The following is a 12,057-nucleotide window of genomic DNA, read 5'->3' as shown; positions in this document are numbered from 1 at the left end:
AGATAGACGCTCATTTAGATTCTTCTTCTTATATTTCTCTACTCTTATTATGACACTTTGTAGTCTTAACCGTCATACAGATGAGCAGTGTTGGGGAGTAACGGAATACATGTACCGCCGTTACGTATTTAAAATACAAAATATGAGTAACTGTATTCCGTTACAGTTACCGTTTAAAAAGGTGGTATTTAGAATGTGGCAGCGTTACGGTTGCCATGGTTACAGGGTGACGCTCTGTCTCTGCGTGTTTCCTGGGTGAGAGAGGCCTTTTTGTTGTTGTTGTGCTAAGCTAATAGGCAGAATGCTACAGGTATAGCTGTAAAGAATGTAGCATCATAGGCAGTGTAGTCCGTGCTGCAGTGAGAATGGACTGCCATACCAGTTATGTGTCTGTGAGCGAGGGAGGGAGAAAAAGGAAAAGTACGAGCTGTCATGAGCAAAAACGGGAGCTGGAAGCATGTAAATATAATAATAACCACTGCAGCCAAGAAGAGAGCCTGACGAGCCCAGTTGTAAGTAAGCTATTAAGACTCGACTGTACACCGTGTTCGTGTTTTCCTCCAAAAACAATAAGTTCTGTTGGAGCAGCCTTTCAACGCCTCTCTCTGTCTCTCGCTAGCAAAGTTGACCCAGACACAGTGTTGCCAACGCCTCAGTAAGGAAAATCGCTATTGGTTGTCTTAAAAGTCGTTAGAAGTCGCTAAATGACGTCATCGCCTAATTTGCATAATTGGTCATGCTAATGTAATTGTAACCTACGTTGTTGGAGAGAGAAATAACATCGTGGAAGAAACATAAAGTGAGTAAAAAACGTCCTAAATGCATTTAGAGTTTATTTAGAACTACAAATTAAATTTATTTTAGCAATTATTGTTTTTTTTAATGTCACAATTCCAACCCTGCTCCTTTACCCGGGCTTGGACCGGCAAAAGTGACCCGAAATAGGCACTCTGGTGGAGTTACTGTGTGTGTGTGTGTGTGTTTATAAGTAGTTTTAAACCTTGTGATCCACAAAACAGCATAACAGTGAAAGAAGAAATGACTGCGTTACAGCCAGTGCGGGAGCAGCGGCTTCGCTCATGCGCGATTCATTTGCAGTTTGGACGCATAGGTGTGAACATCTTCTGCCCTGATAGCAGCTGGGGGAGGACTATCCTCCGCCCGTGAGCGCTTTGGCACGGGTGAGGCGCCCACGGCAGCACCGCTGCTTGTTTAGAGTAAAAGTGATACCCGCTTTCACGTCAAAAAGTCATCATCAATAAGTCTCCAATAACACCAGAAAAAGTAGCTAAGGGGGTCTGAAAACTCGCTAAATATAGCGACAAAGTCGCTAAGTTGGCAACACTGCTCAGACAACAAAGCAAAGCTAGTTTTCGGCTACGAGCCCGACACAGAACCCACCGTATTAGCCAGAGGTCCCTTTACTACGGTTCGGAGCCGCGGACCTTCAGTAACAGTAATAAATCACAGCAATAGTACATTCATGTAGTTGTAAACAGCATGATAATATATTAAGTAATCCAAAGTATTCAGGATACGTTACTCTCATTGAGTAACGTAACGGAATACGTTACAGAATACATTTTGGGGCATGTATTCTGTAATCTGTAATGGAATACATTTTAAAAGTAACCTTCCCAACACTGCAGATGAGTCTGTTAGCTTTGACAGGTTTATTTTAATTGGCTTCAAATTTAATAACAAGAAAATCTAATGTAAGCCAAAATTAGCATCACATATTACATACTTGCACATTGTTTTCTGAAACCTAAAAATCATATAGAAGAAGAAACAAAAGGAAGGAAAAACAGAGCAGAGATAAAGTGAGACAAGAGAGGTGAGGGAGAAACTGGAGGAAACAGAAGCCAAAAGAGGAGTCACAATTGACAGAAAGAGACTGACCGTGCAGAGAGTAAAGCAGGATGGCAGAAAGGGGTTCGGATTGATCTAGCAGCTTAAACGAGTCAGGAGTATCCGTCCCTGATGTGTTTCGTGACACTGCATTCAATTGAGCCTGTTGCTACTCCTCACATCGGTCTGAGGCGAGTACAGAGCAATTAGAAGGCAAGCGGGAAGCCGTGCTAACAGAGTTAACAAACGCTGCAGCCCCAACACCCATCCTTATCACAGACCTCCGAACACGTCACCACCCCCCGGCGGTAATATCAAAAGGCTGAATGTCGGAAATTGACAGGGAGAACGGAAAAATGCATTAAAGTAATGTTTCCAAACACAGTTAACTGCATGAGGTGTTTGGTTTATAAAACCAAGCACTCAGAAAGAAATGTGTTCAAAAGGTGAACGCATCATACTCCCCACATGCTTCGTTTTAAGTGTTCCAATTGCATTTTAATGAGTGTTTTGACCAAAGATTTTGGTAATTATAACAAAAGCATTGCAGTTAAAAACTTTTCTAAACCCTCCCAAAGCAGCAAATTTATTTGCCCTCTAGAAACCATTAGATTTCAGAGCAACACATTTCCAGAAGAGACCATTTTCTCGCCTTCCTTTATATAAAGATTTGTTGAGAAGCCGTCACTGTACCGATAGAGATTCTCATCACTGTTCGGCAGGGATGACACCTACCCTAACTTGAACCCATGACTTCTCTAAGATTGTCTCTTCACAGAAGAAGGCTGCCACTGGAAGGTTGCCAGACTGAATCATAAACACGACGGGGCTATCTGCCAAACGCGAAGATTTGAGAGTGTGAAGCCAACTGTTGCTGAATTAAGGTGGCATTCGGGTAAGACAGCTGACATCTGTCATAGTGGCAGAGCTTGTGTTGAAACCAACCAAGCACCAGAAAGCAAATTAGTGAAGCCAAGTACTGACCTATATTACTGCTTATATTTGGAGATTGAAGATTCCACCATAGAAACATACGTATGGAACCATAACAGTTTGATTATGAGAGTAATATTCAAATTGTGTAGATCAGATTAGAAGTGGTTTTATGTACGTAGTTTATACTTCATACATCTTTAAACCCACGATTATGGATCCTGTCATAATCTAATTCTCTAAAAACTTTCAGAAGTTCACATATGAAAATTACTATATCCAATCTTCATATTTTACAACAGTAGACAGCACTATAATAGTTCCTAATGGCTCAGTCACACCACAGTAAAAGCAGAAGTAGGAAAAACAGGTGGTTGCCACATGACTTAAAACTTTCCTTTTTGCTAAAGCATATAGTTAGGGCTGGAATAGGTGACCCTGAATCCTCCCTTAGTTATGCTGCAATAGACGTAGGCTGCCGGAGATTCCCATGATGCATTGAGTTTTTCCTTTCCAGTCACCTTTCTCACTCACTATGTGTTAACAGACCTCTCTGCATTGAATCATATCTGTTATTAACCTCTGTCTCTCTTCCACAGCATGTCTTTTATCCTGTCTTCCTTCTCTCACCCCAACCAATCACAGCAGATGGCCCCGCCCCTCCCTGAGCCTGGTTCTGCCGGAGGTTTCTTCCTGTTAAAAGGGAGTTTTTCCTTCCCACTGTCGCCAAAGTGCTTGCTCATAGGGGGTCATATGATTGTTGGGTTTTTCTCTGTATCTATGAAGCGCCTTGAGGCGACTTTTGTTGTAATTTGGCGCTATATAAATAAAATTGAATTGAATTGTATTGGTGATTCTTTACATTTGGCAACTGGTTGCCAATAGTTGTGGTGACCAACTCATCTAAACCTCAACCTCTGGGTGACCATTTTCAACCATAAGGTGACTGTCAGCTACCTGACATGAGGTAACCTGCCTCCAAACAGTTGGGGGTGCGACTGGCTGCAGTTGCTCTCGGTAAAGTTTTGCAAAAAACTGCTGTGTAATTGATGAATGCATGAGAGATTACCAACACACGGCAATCAATCCGAGTCAGCCTGCACCACCAACGAGCGCAACTTGTCCGTGATGCAACTCTTTGCAATCGGGCAGTCTACTCAGCTGGCTGGCAACTTGCTGGATTCTGGTAATTTTCAAAATAAAAGCACGCTTGCTGAATATATAGCATTTTGCAGTTAAATAAAACATTTACCGCAACTACCACGTTATTTATAGAGGAATGTCTGAGCTTATGTTTCAGATCTACGAGGTTCTGGATGAACTCTAAATGTAAGCAGTAAATGGGATTTTGTGCATCTGAAATTCCCGCTGATTTATCAAAGACACAACAGAACGCATATAATTGCCATGTTTGAAGCAACTATTTCAAAGGCAATGAGATGGTAGTATCATTGCACATTGTTACAATAACTTTGGTTGTGCTGCAGTCTTTAGTGTGACTGTAGCATGTAGCTTGAGACTCCACACAGCGTTCGCTAGTTGATCTGACCACTTTTATGCATGTGACCCTTAACTGCAGCTTTTTAGCTTTTCAACCACTTCCAATGGAGATTTTAATATAAGCTATTATAACAAAATAACACAGAAACAGAGCCAAGAGAACATATTGAGCAGCACTGCCGGGTGGTATCCAAGTTTCCTCTGTGTCTCCTTCTTTAAAAACAGATTTATTCAGTGCCGTGCCCTGATGAAGGGCAGACAAGTGATGTAATTTTTTATTTTCTACTGTGCTGCATACATTAGCCGGAAATCAATAAAGGCTTCTGGATCTTGTTAAATCTTTGGAATTCATGTCTCATCGGCCGCCCAGGTTTGTAAACACCTTGCCTTGCCACACTGCTGCTGAATATTTCCAGACAGTGTTGGGGGAAAAATATCTGTTCTCTACCTCGGCTCAACTTTAACAATACATGAATATTCAAGCAACACAAGAATAATTTAACCTCCAATTATTCTGCTGTTTGTGATGTTTTGACAACTCATTATTGGCTGTTCTAAATGTTGACAAAATGCATTAATTTAAGCATGAGACTAATATAGCTCATTTAAGCTTGAGAGCACTGGTTAAGTGCCATAAATGAAACAAATAAAGAAATAATTTCCAGAGGCAGTGTTGTTATGCAAACAGTGAAAGCAGAAAACAGCTAATTTTGACTTCTAAGCTCAGCTCACTTTTTGGCTCTGAAAGCAAAATCTAAAAGCACCTCGAGGCATCACATTTCAAGACTGTGTTCGACTGCATTTAACAGCATTTTGACTGATTCATTGTTTCTCCTCGAGGCCAATTGTAAACTCAGCAGCATTTCTCCCTTTTATTTTACCCTCCCATGTCAGGTAACAACTCAGAAATAGGACAATGGATACCGTTCCATTTCATACAATTTGTTGCTGACTGACAAACTTGGCATTGAGAAGCTGCCTGTGTGCTTGTTTTATATGGGCTATATTATATAAACACATCAAAATTTCAGTTTAATCAACAGATTCTGGAAAAAAACAAATACATAAATACACTGAACATGAACTGAGCACTGTCCCTGTAGCCCAAACAGACTAAACTCTCTCTTTAACCTTTATTCATCCAGCAAAGGTTTGCTTTACTTTGTCTTTTCACCTGGGAGCTGCCCAACGCTGCTGCTGGCCACCACGCAGCTGCGTGGATCTATTGAGGTCATAAGACTCTACAAAAGGATGCCTGAGACAAACAATGCTGAGGGTGGCCAAGCTAAATTAGTCATTTGCTACAGAAGTGCCTCACAGACATCTGATTTGCAGAGTTAAAGTAGAATAAAGCTGCAATAAAGTTACAAATGAAATTGTAGCGACTGCTGGAGTTATTAAGGGTGCTGTGTTTGATATTTAAAAACCAAATTGTTACATTACGAGTAATTAAGAAAATATTTTTTATGTTTCTATAGCCAGTATTTGAAAGTTAGTTAAAGACAATATTTAGTATTTACTGCTGTTTACACTTAGCTAGATTAATGCGATGGTGTTGTGTTTAGTATGTTGCTTTGTTTTTTTTTTGCTTGTTTTCTATTCTTTTTCTCTCAACAGGTGATCCAGGAGATTTTTTTCCCCCTTCTCACTGTCCCTCTTCCCTTCTGTTTTTCTTTTCCTTCCTCTTTCTTTCTCCCTTTCCTATCCCTCACTCATGTCTGTCCCGTCTGTAACAACTGAAAATAAAATAAAATGAATAATAAAAACAAAGGTTGATCAAATGGACCATTCGGCAATGCCACGATGATCCATTTGGCAAATCCATTGGGTATCGTTGTTGGTCTTCAGACAACAATTCTGACGGCTGAAGAACCAAATGGGACAGGCAAAAAAAAAAAGAAAAAAAAGAAAAAGAAAGTTAGTTAAAGAATATTTTATTCCCGAGCAGAAACACGTGGCTTATTCAGTGTGCCAGCTCGTATTTGTGTAGTAGTTTCATTTTAGTGATTTGTTTAATTTGTTTATGTTTTTAGTAACCCAATAAATAAAATTAGTTTTCAGTTTTATACATGTGTTTGACAGATTTCTAAAATATCCGTGTTTTCTTATTGTTTCTAATTATGACAGTTGGTCTAATAAGTATGTTGTTAGATTATTTCGATTTTCTTATTTAAGAAAATCTTAGTTAGAATTAGTTGGATGTGCAGTAACTACATATCTGTTTTTTTAATTATGTCTTGCTCTATTAATATCTATATGAATATAGATATGAGTATCTGTTCCTGGCTCTTTCTCCACTCAGCTCTCCGTTTCTTACCAGCAACTTGAAAAGGTGTTAAACAATGTAGCACTACACCTAAGTCAGAAAATGTCATGCTGCATTGGAGTAATTTGGCTATATTTGTTCAAACTAAAAAAAGGTTCTGAACAGAAAATTCATACAGGGCAGCGTAGAAGTCAGGGTATTAGACTGGAAGTATTTTATCTGCAACATTTAATAAATTATAGAAATAGATAACAAGTCTTTACAGGATTTCTGCCAGAAAACTTAAGACCAATCGATGTGAACAAACCCAGAGGACATGTACTGTATGGCACAAACAAATACATTGGTGGTTTTATTGCTACTCTCTCTTGCTGCGAGGAGAGAAAGAAAGACGCCGAGGGAACGGTTGATGCCATTAACAAAGAATGATGAGTGGTTACCACATAAATAAAGGAGAAGGCGGCTATGAGCTGAACAGTTAAAACTGTAGCAAGTCATGAAATTTCTCTCTTTTTTATAATTCCACCAATTTTTTCAAATGTTTTTTTAAACAAATAGCTAACTAAGACGCTGGGCTAAGCTAACTAGGATCGCTTGCATTAAAAAGTATCATAAAAACAGATGATTAAACTGGCAGGACTCTGGGCCCATTACTTGATTATATTATTAAACAGCTAATATCATGTAGATATTGTTAGCGAAAGCATGTTTCCAGTCACCAGCTCTGCCAAAAACCCAAAGCCCACAGGCAGGTTTGGTTCCTTGGGTGAGAGTATAATGCTGTGGCTGTCACAATACTTGTTTTTCGAAACAGTGATATGTAATTTAGCATATTAAAAGAAACATAGCTTTAATTAAAGACCCAAAGGAAATCAACAAAAAAGTTATGTTTGCTAAACAATATTCAGTATTATAATTGAATAATTATGCAGCTCACAACACAAAGACTTTGCATTTATTTAACACTGAAAATACAAAAATAAATGATATACCCGAGATCACCTAGTAGTAACTTAGCAGTACCAGGTTTAAATACAAACAGCACTAAAATACAGTATGCACCAGCACCATGGAACAAGGAGTTTTGCAACAGATGGTATGGCCCCCGCAGAAATCTGATCTCCACATCATCCATCCAGTCAATCTGGGATTACATGAAATAACAGAAGCAATTAAGTGAGCCTAAACTCACAGAAGCACTGGGGCAAGTTCTCCAAGATGTTTTGGAACAGCGTACCTGCCAAGTGCTTAAAATAAACGGAAACTAAACTGTTACTACAAATAAACCTTAAAGGGTATGGGTGGTTACATCATCATATATTATCATTGGATTTACGACTCTTGCAACTACAGTCAACTCAAATCACTCCAATTTTACTGCTTATTTATTGCATTCGTGCAGTGTGGTGTACATATTATTATTTGGGCGATCGTGGCTCAAGAGTTGGGAGTTCGCCTTGTAATCGGAAGGTTGCCGATTCGAGCCCCGGCTTGGACAGTCTCGGTCGTTGTGTCCTTGGGCAAGACACTTCACCCGTTGCCTACTGGTGGTGGTCAGAGGGCCCGGTGGCGCCAGTGTCCGGCAGCCTCGCCTCTGTCAGTGCGCCCCAGGGTGGCTGTGGCTACAATGTAGCTGCCATCACCAGTGTGTGAATGTGTGTGTGAATGTGTGTGTGAATGGGTGGATGACTGGATATGTAAAGCGCTTTGGGGTCCTTAGGGACTAGTAAAGCGCTATACAAATTTACCATTTATTATGTTGACATTTTCTAGAGATTTCTAGTCTTCAGATACTAAGTTAAGAAAAACTTAGCTAGCTCCATTCATTCAGGTCAGCACCACCGCTAAATCATTGCTGGCTGTTGAAAATCTGTAACTTCTGCCAATTTCACTCCGTTGCTCATCGATTCAGGCCAGTGGCACTCCAGTCTCTGGTCCATTGTTTTAACCTTTGGACGGAATCTCCCTCAAAGTTTCACAGACTAGATTTGCGTCTCACCTACAATTGTATTTCTGTCCTACTGGCTATACTACATCTGATAAGATGCAGTATAACTGTCTACCATCCATTTCATATGGTGCCCATCCAGGACAATATGATATAATTCACTGCTTATTGAGTGATTCTTTATTCACACCCCAATAAGTGGTAATAAGATTGGCTGGCTACGCCACTGCATCCAATAAGTTATAATACAATTGGCTGTCAGGATTATGTATTCACACTTAAATAAGTTGTGATATAATTGGAGTGCTGGTGGTTCTATATCAAATAAAATGTAATATGATTGGCTGGCAGTAGCTGCGGATTCAATAAGATCTAATCCGATTGGCTCATATGGATTCTATATATCCCATAAGGTAAAATATGACAGTTTTCCAGGGACTTTGAGGCACTTTGTTTTCCAAGTGCATTGTACATGGACTCTGTCCCAGAGAGCCTGGCACGCCACAGCTCCAGACAAAAGGCGAGTCAGTGAGCTTTCCAGCAGGTATTTCCCAGTCTAGCTCTGCTTTGCGCCAGCAGAAGCAGTAGTTTAGGAGGATTAGCCCACATCCATCTGCAAGTAGGCCAGAATATCTTTCCATGTTTTCTCTGCAAGACGGCCAAGTTCTGTATCTCCTCTGTTTTCTGTGAGGGAAGGTTCCAGGATGGATTTTGTATTGTTTTGCAAAGGTTTTCTTATAAAACAACTGAGTAAAATGCATAAACACATGAAAGGCAGTGTAAAACCATGAACCATAATGCAGTTTATTGTACAGTCGCCTTTTACAGCACCTTGCATAAAGTCTGTGTGCTGTTTTAATGTTGCAGATCAGGGGTCAGCATTTGAAGCCTACACTGTGTCGCCACTCCGGTCCAGTTTCAAGAAACTCTTTGAAACGGGACAACAGCACAACTAAAACTCACACGTTGCGCAAAAGAAAAGCACTCAAGATATGCTGTAGCTTAAAAGGATCAACGAGTGATGGGCAAATTTACCAGACAGACGTTTTAATTAGTAAATGTTTTAAATGTATGTTTCAGTTCAAAGTCTGTCATCGTAGCTCATTCCCCTTTTCCTGCTCCCATTATGACAGCAGTGCTAAATGTATGAGATCTTTATTGTACAAGCACTGATGTAGGCCATATTTTTATGGCACTACAAAACAATCAAGGGAACTGTTGTTATTCACATTCAGGCGTGAAGCCTCCTCAGTGCCGTTAACTGAAAGAGAAAGACAGCAGCATCTGATTCCTTTGTAAGCGGAGTGCAAATGGGAGGACATGTGGGTGGATGAATAACACCAGCTGTCTACGATTACAAACAGGATGTGTCCCCTGTTAGAAGCAACTAAACTTCCACTCACTTTCAGAAATCAAGACGCCGAGGTAACGCGAGCATTCCTTCAGGTTTCACAGTCTTGGCTCTAAGTGGTTGCGCAGGTGGTGCAAAGCAAACCTTTTTTGGGGGGATATCTTGGCAAAATAACACGATTAAAGGCGTGTTTTATTAGCTGTTTTCTGCTTCTGCTTTTTGTCCACCCATGAATGTGCAGACAAATATAACTAATTTACTTTGATGTGAGGAAAACGAAAGGATGTGATGATTCTCACAGAAGCTGTGGATTTACACAAATTCTTCTGATTTCAAGGCTGATTAAACGTTGAGCTGCAGTGGACACTGACGTTATGAAGTGTGGGCAGTAACGCGTTACTTGTAACGTGTTACTGTAATCAGATTACTTTTTTCAAGTAACGAGTAAAGTAAGGGATTACTATTGCAAAAACGGTAATTAGATTACCGTTACTTTCCCGTAGGAACGCTGCGTTACTGCGTTACTAAAACCGTGATTTTTTTGCGAGAATGTCTCATGACAGTGACGTAAGCGAGTGCGACGTTCGTGACAACAGCTGTGTGCAGATCAACAATGGATAATATATCGAGTGCGGAGAGAGTATGAGCGTGCAGCGTTTAAAGCGTGGAAGTACTGACCTTACTTTGAGTTTGATTCCATAAAAAGTGACAAAAACATTAGTGTCCGTTGTGCGTGGGAAGAAAACTTCTTTTTACAGCGAAAAAACCCCCCAAACTTCCAAGCAAGCACCAAGTAGCTACGACGTAATGGGAAACTCACAGAGAAACTCGCGGATTCTTCCACTGACCGCTGCAGCACACCTGCACCAGGGTAAACCTCCGCCTACCCCACTCCTGCTTTACAGGTGAAAATAGAGCAACAGGACCGCTAGTCTTTGACTTTATTTATTTTCTGCTGTGTTTTACTTGCATCTATTTGAAAGAGTGAGTGTAAACACACAAAAAATATATTTTATATGCTGGAATGTGCAGAAAATAAGTTTAAATGTTAAACAAATTTCTTCCAGTCAGAAAATGTTGCATATAATAAAATTTTTGCTTGATGCATAAAGTTAAAAGATTAAAACTAATGAAATAAGTTTTAAAAAGAGACTTTTCCATTTGATTACATTTTGTATGATGGATTATGCAGAAAAAGTAGAATTGGGCTGAAAGATCTATCACTTTATCACCTATTCAGGCTGTAAATCGTGTTTTTATAAAGTAACTAAGTAACTAAGTAATTAATTACTTTTGAAAATAAGTAATCAGTAAAGTAACGGGATTACTTTTTTGGGGAAGTAATCAGTAATTAGTTACTGATTACTTTTTTCAAGTAACTTGACCAACACTGGTCAAGTTACAACACTTGACCAATCAGTCAAGTAACGGGATTACTTTTTGGGGGAAGTAATCAGTAATTAGTTACTGATTACTTTTTTCAAGTAACTTGACCAACACTGGTTGTGAAGAGAGTTAAAGTAATCACACATGCATAGGCCATATTTGACTGTCAGAACAAGGGCCGTGTTTTAACATGCACCGTGACAATAGGGTTAGTACCTTAACTATGTCAATAAGGCATGTGTCATCATCGCTGCTGCAGCTCGTACCGCTGATCTAAGTCTGTCCTCTGAATCTGAATCTCTCCCTCCATTTCCCTGTAAAATCTCGTGCTAACCAAAGACAGTTTTTTGTTTTGTTTTTTTATTTTCCCTTTTCCGTTCATCTGATCCAAACACGAAGTGGGATGCAGCGCTGACATCTTTATCTATCTTCATTCAGTGCACTGTAGAGGCTCACAATGTGATCTTAATATAACAACATGTACAAGTTATAATTAAAGTCAAAGACAGTGATTATTATGCAGCCCTATCAGCCACTGTTACTTACATAAGTAAGTAACAGTCTGATTTCTGAAATGCAAGGTTGCTGATATTATGTTAATCATTGTCTTCGAATAATCACAATAAGGACTCAATAAATAACTAAATGTATTATTTTGCCAAACACAACATAGAGCAATTAAACTGCTTTTTGCATTTTCAATGGTGTTACGAGTTTCGTAGCAGAGGATGCTGACGTTGTGTTTATGCACAGAATCAGAGTCTGTTGATAAGTTATCACGGCAGAGCATCTTTTGAACTTTCATGCTGAAACTAATCGTCC

General features: G+C 39.7%; 1 protein-coding gene across 5 annotated transcripts in view; it reads right to left on the bottom strand.

Moving 5' to 3' along the window:
- The window catches only part of pvrl2l (PVR cell adhesion molecule related 2 like), a 381,196-nt gene that overhangs the window by 218,092 nt on the left and 151,047 nt on the right, over nucleotides 1-12,057 (bottom strand). The gene's annotated exons all lie outside the window — the stretch shown is intronic.

Source organism: Neolamprologus multifasciatus, chromosome 22, assembly GCF_963576455.1.
Source record: "Neolamprologus multifasciatus chromosome 22, fNeoMul1.2, whole genome shotgun sequence".
Taxonomy (NCBI): Eukaryota; Metazoa; Chordata; class Actinopteri; order Cichliformes; family Cichlidae; genus Neolamprologus; species Neolamprologus multifasciatus.
The sequence above is the reverse complement of the archived record's forward strand: the minus strand, read 5'-3'. Positions and strand labels throughout refer to the sequence as shown.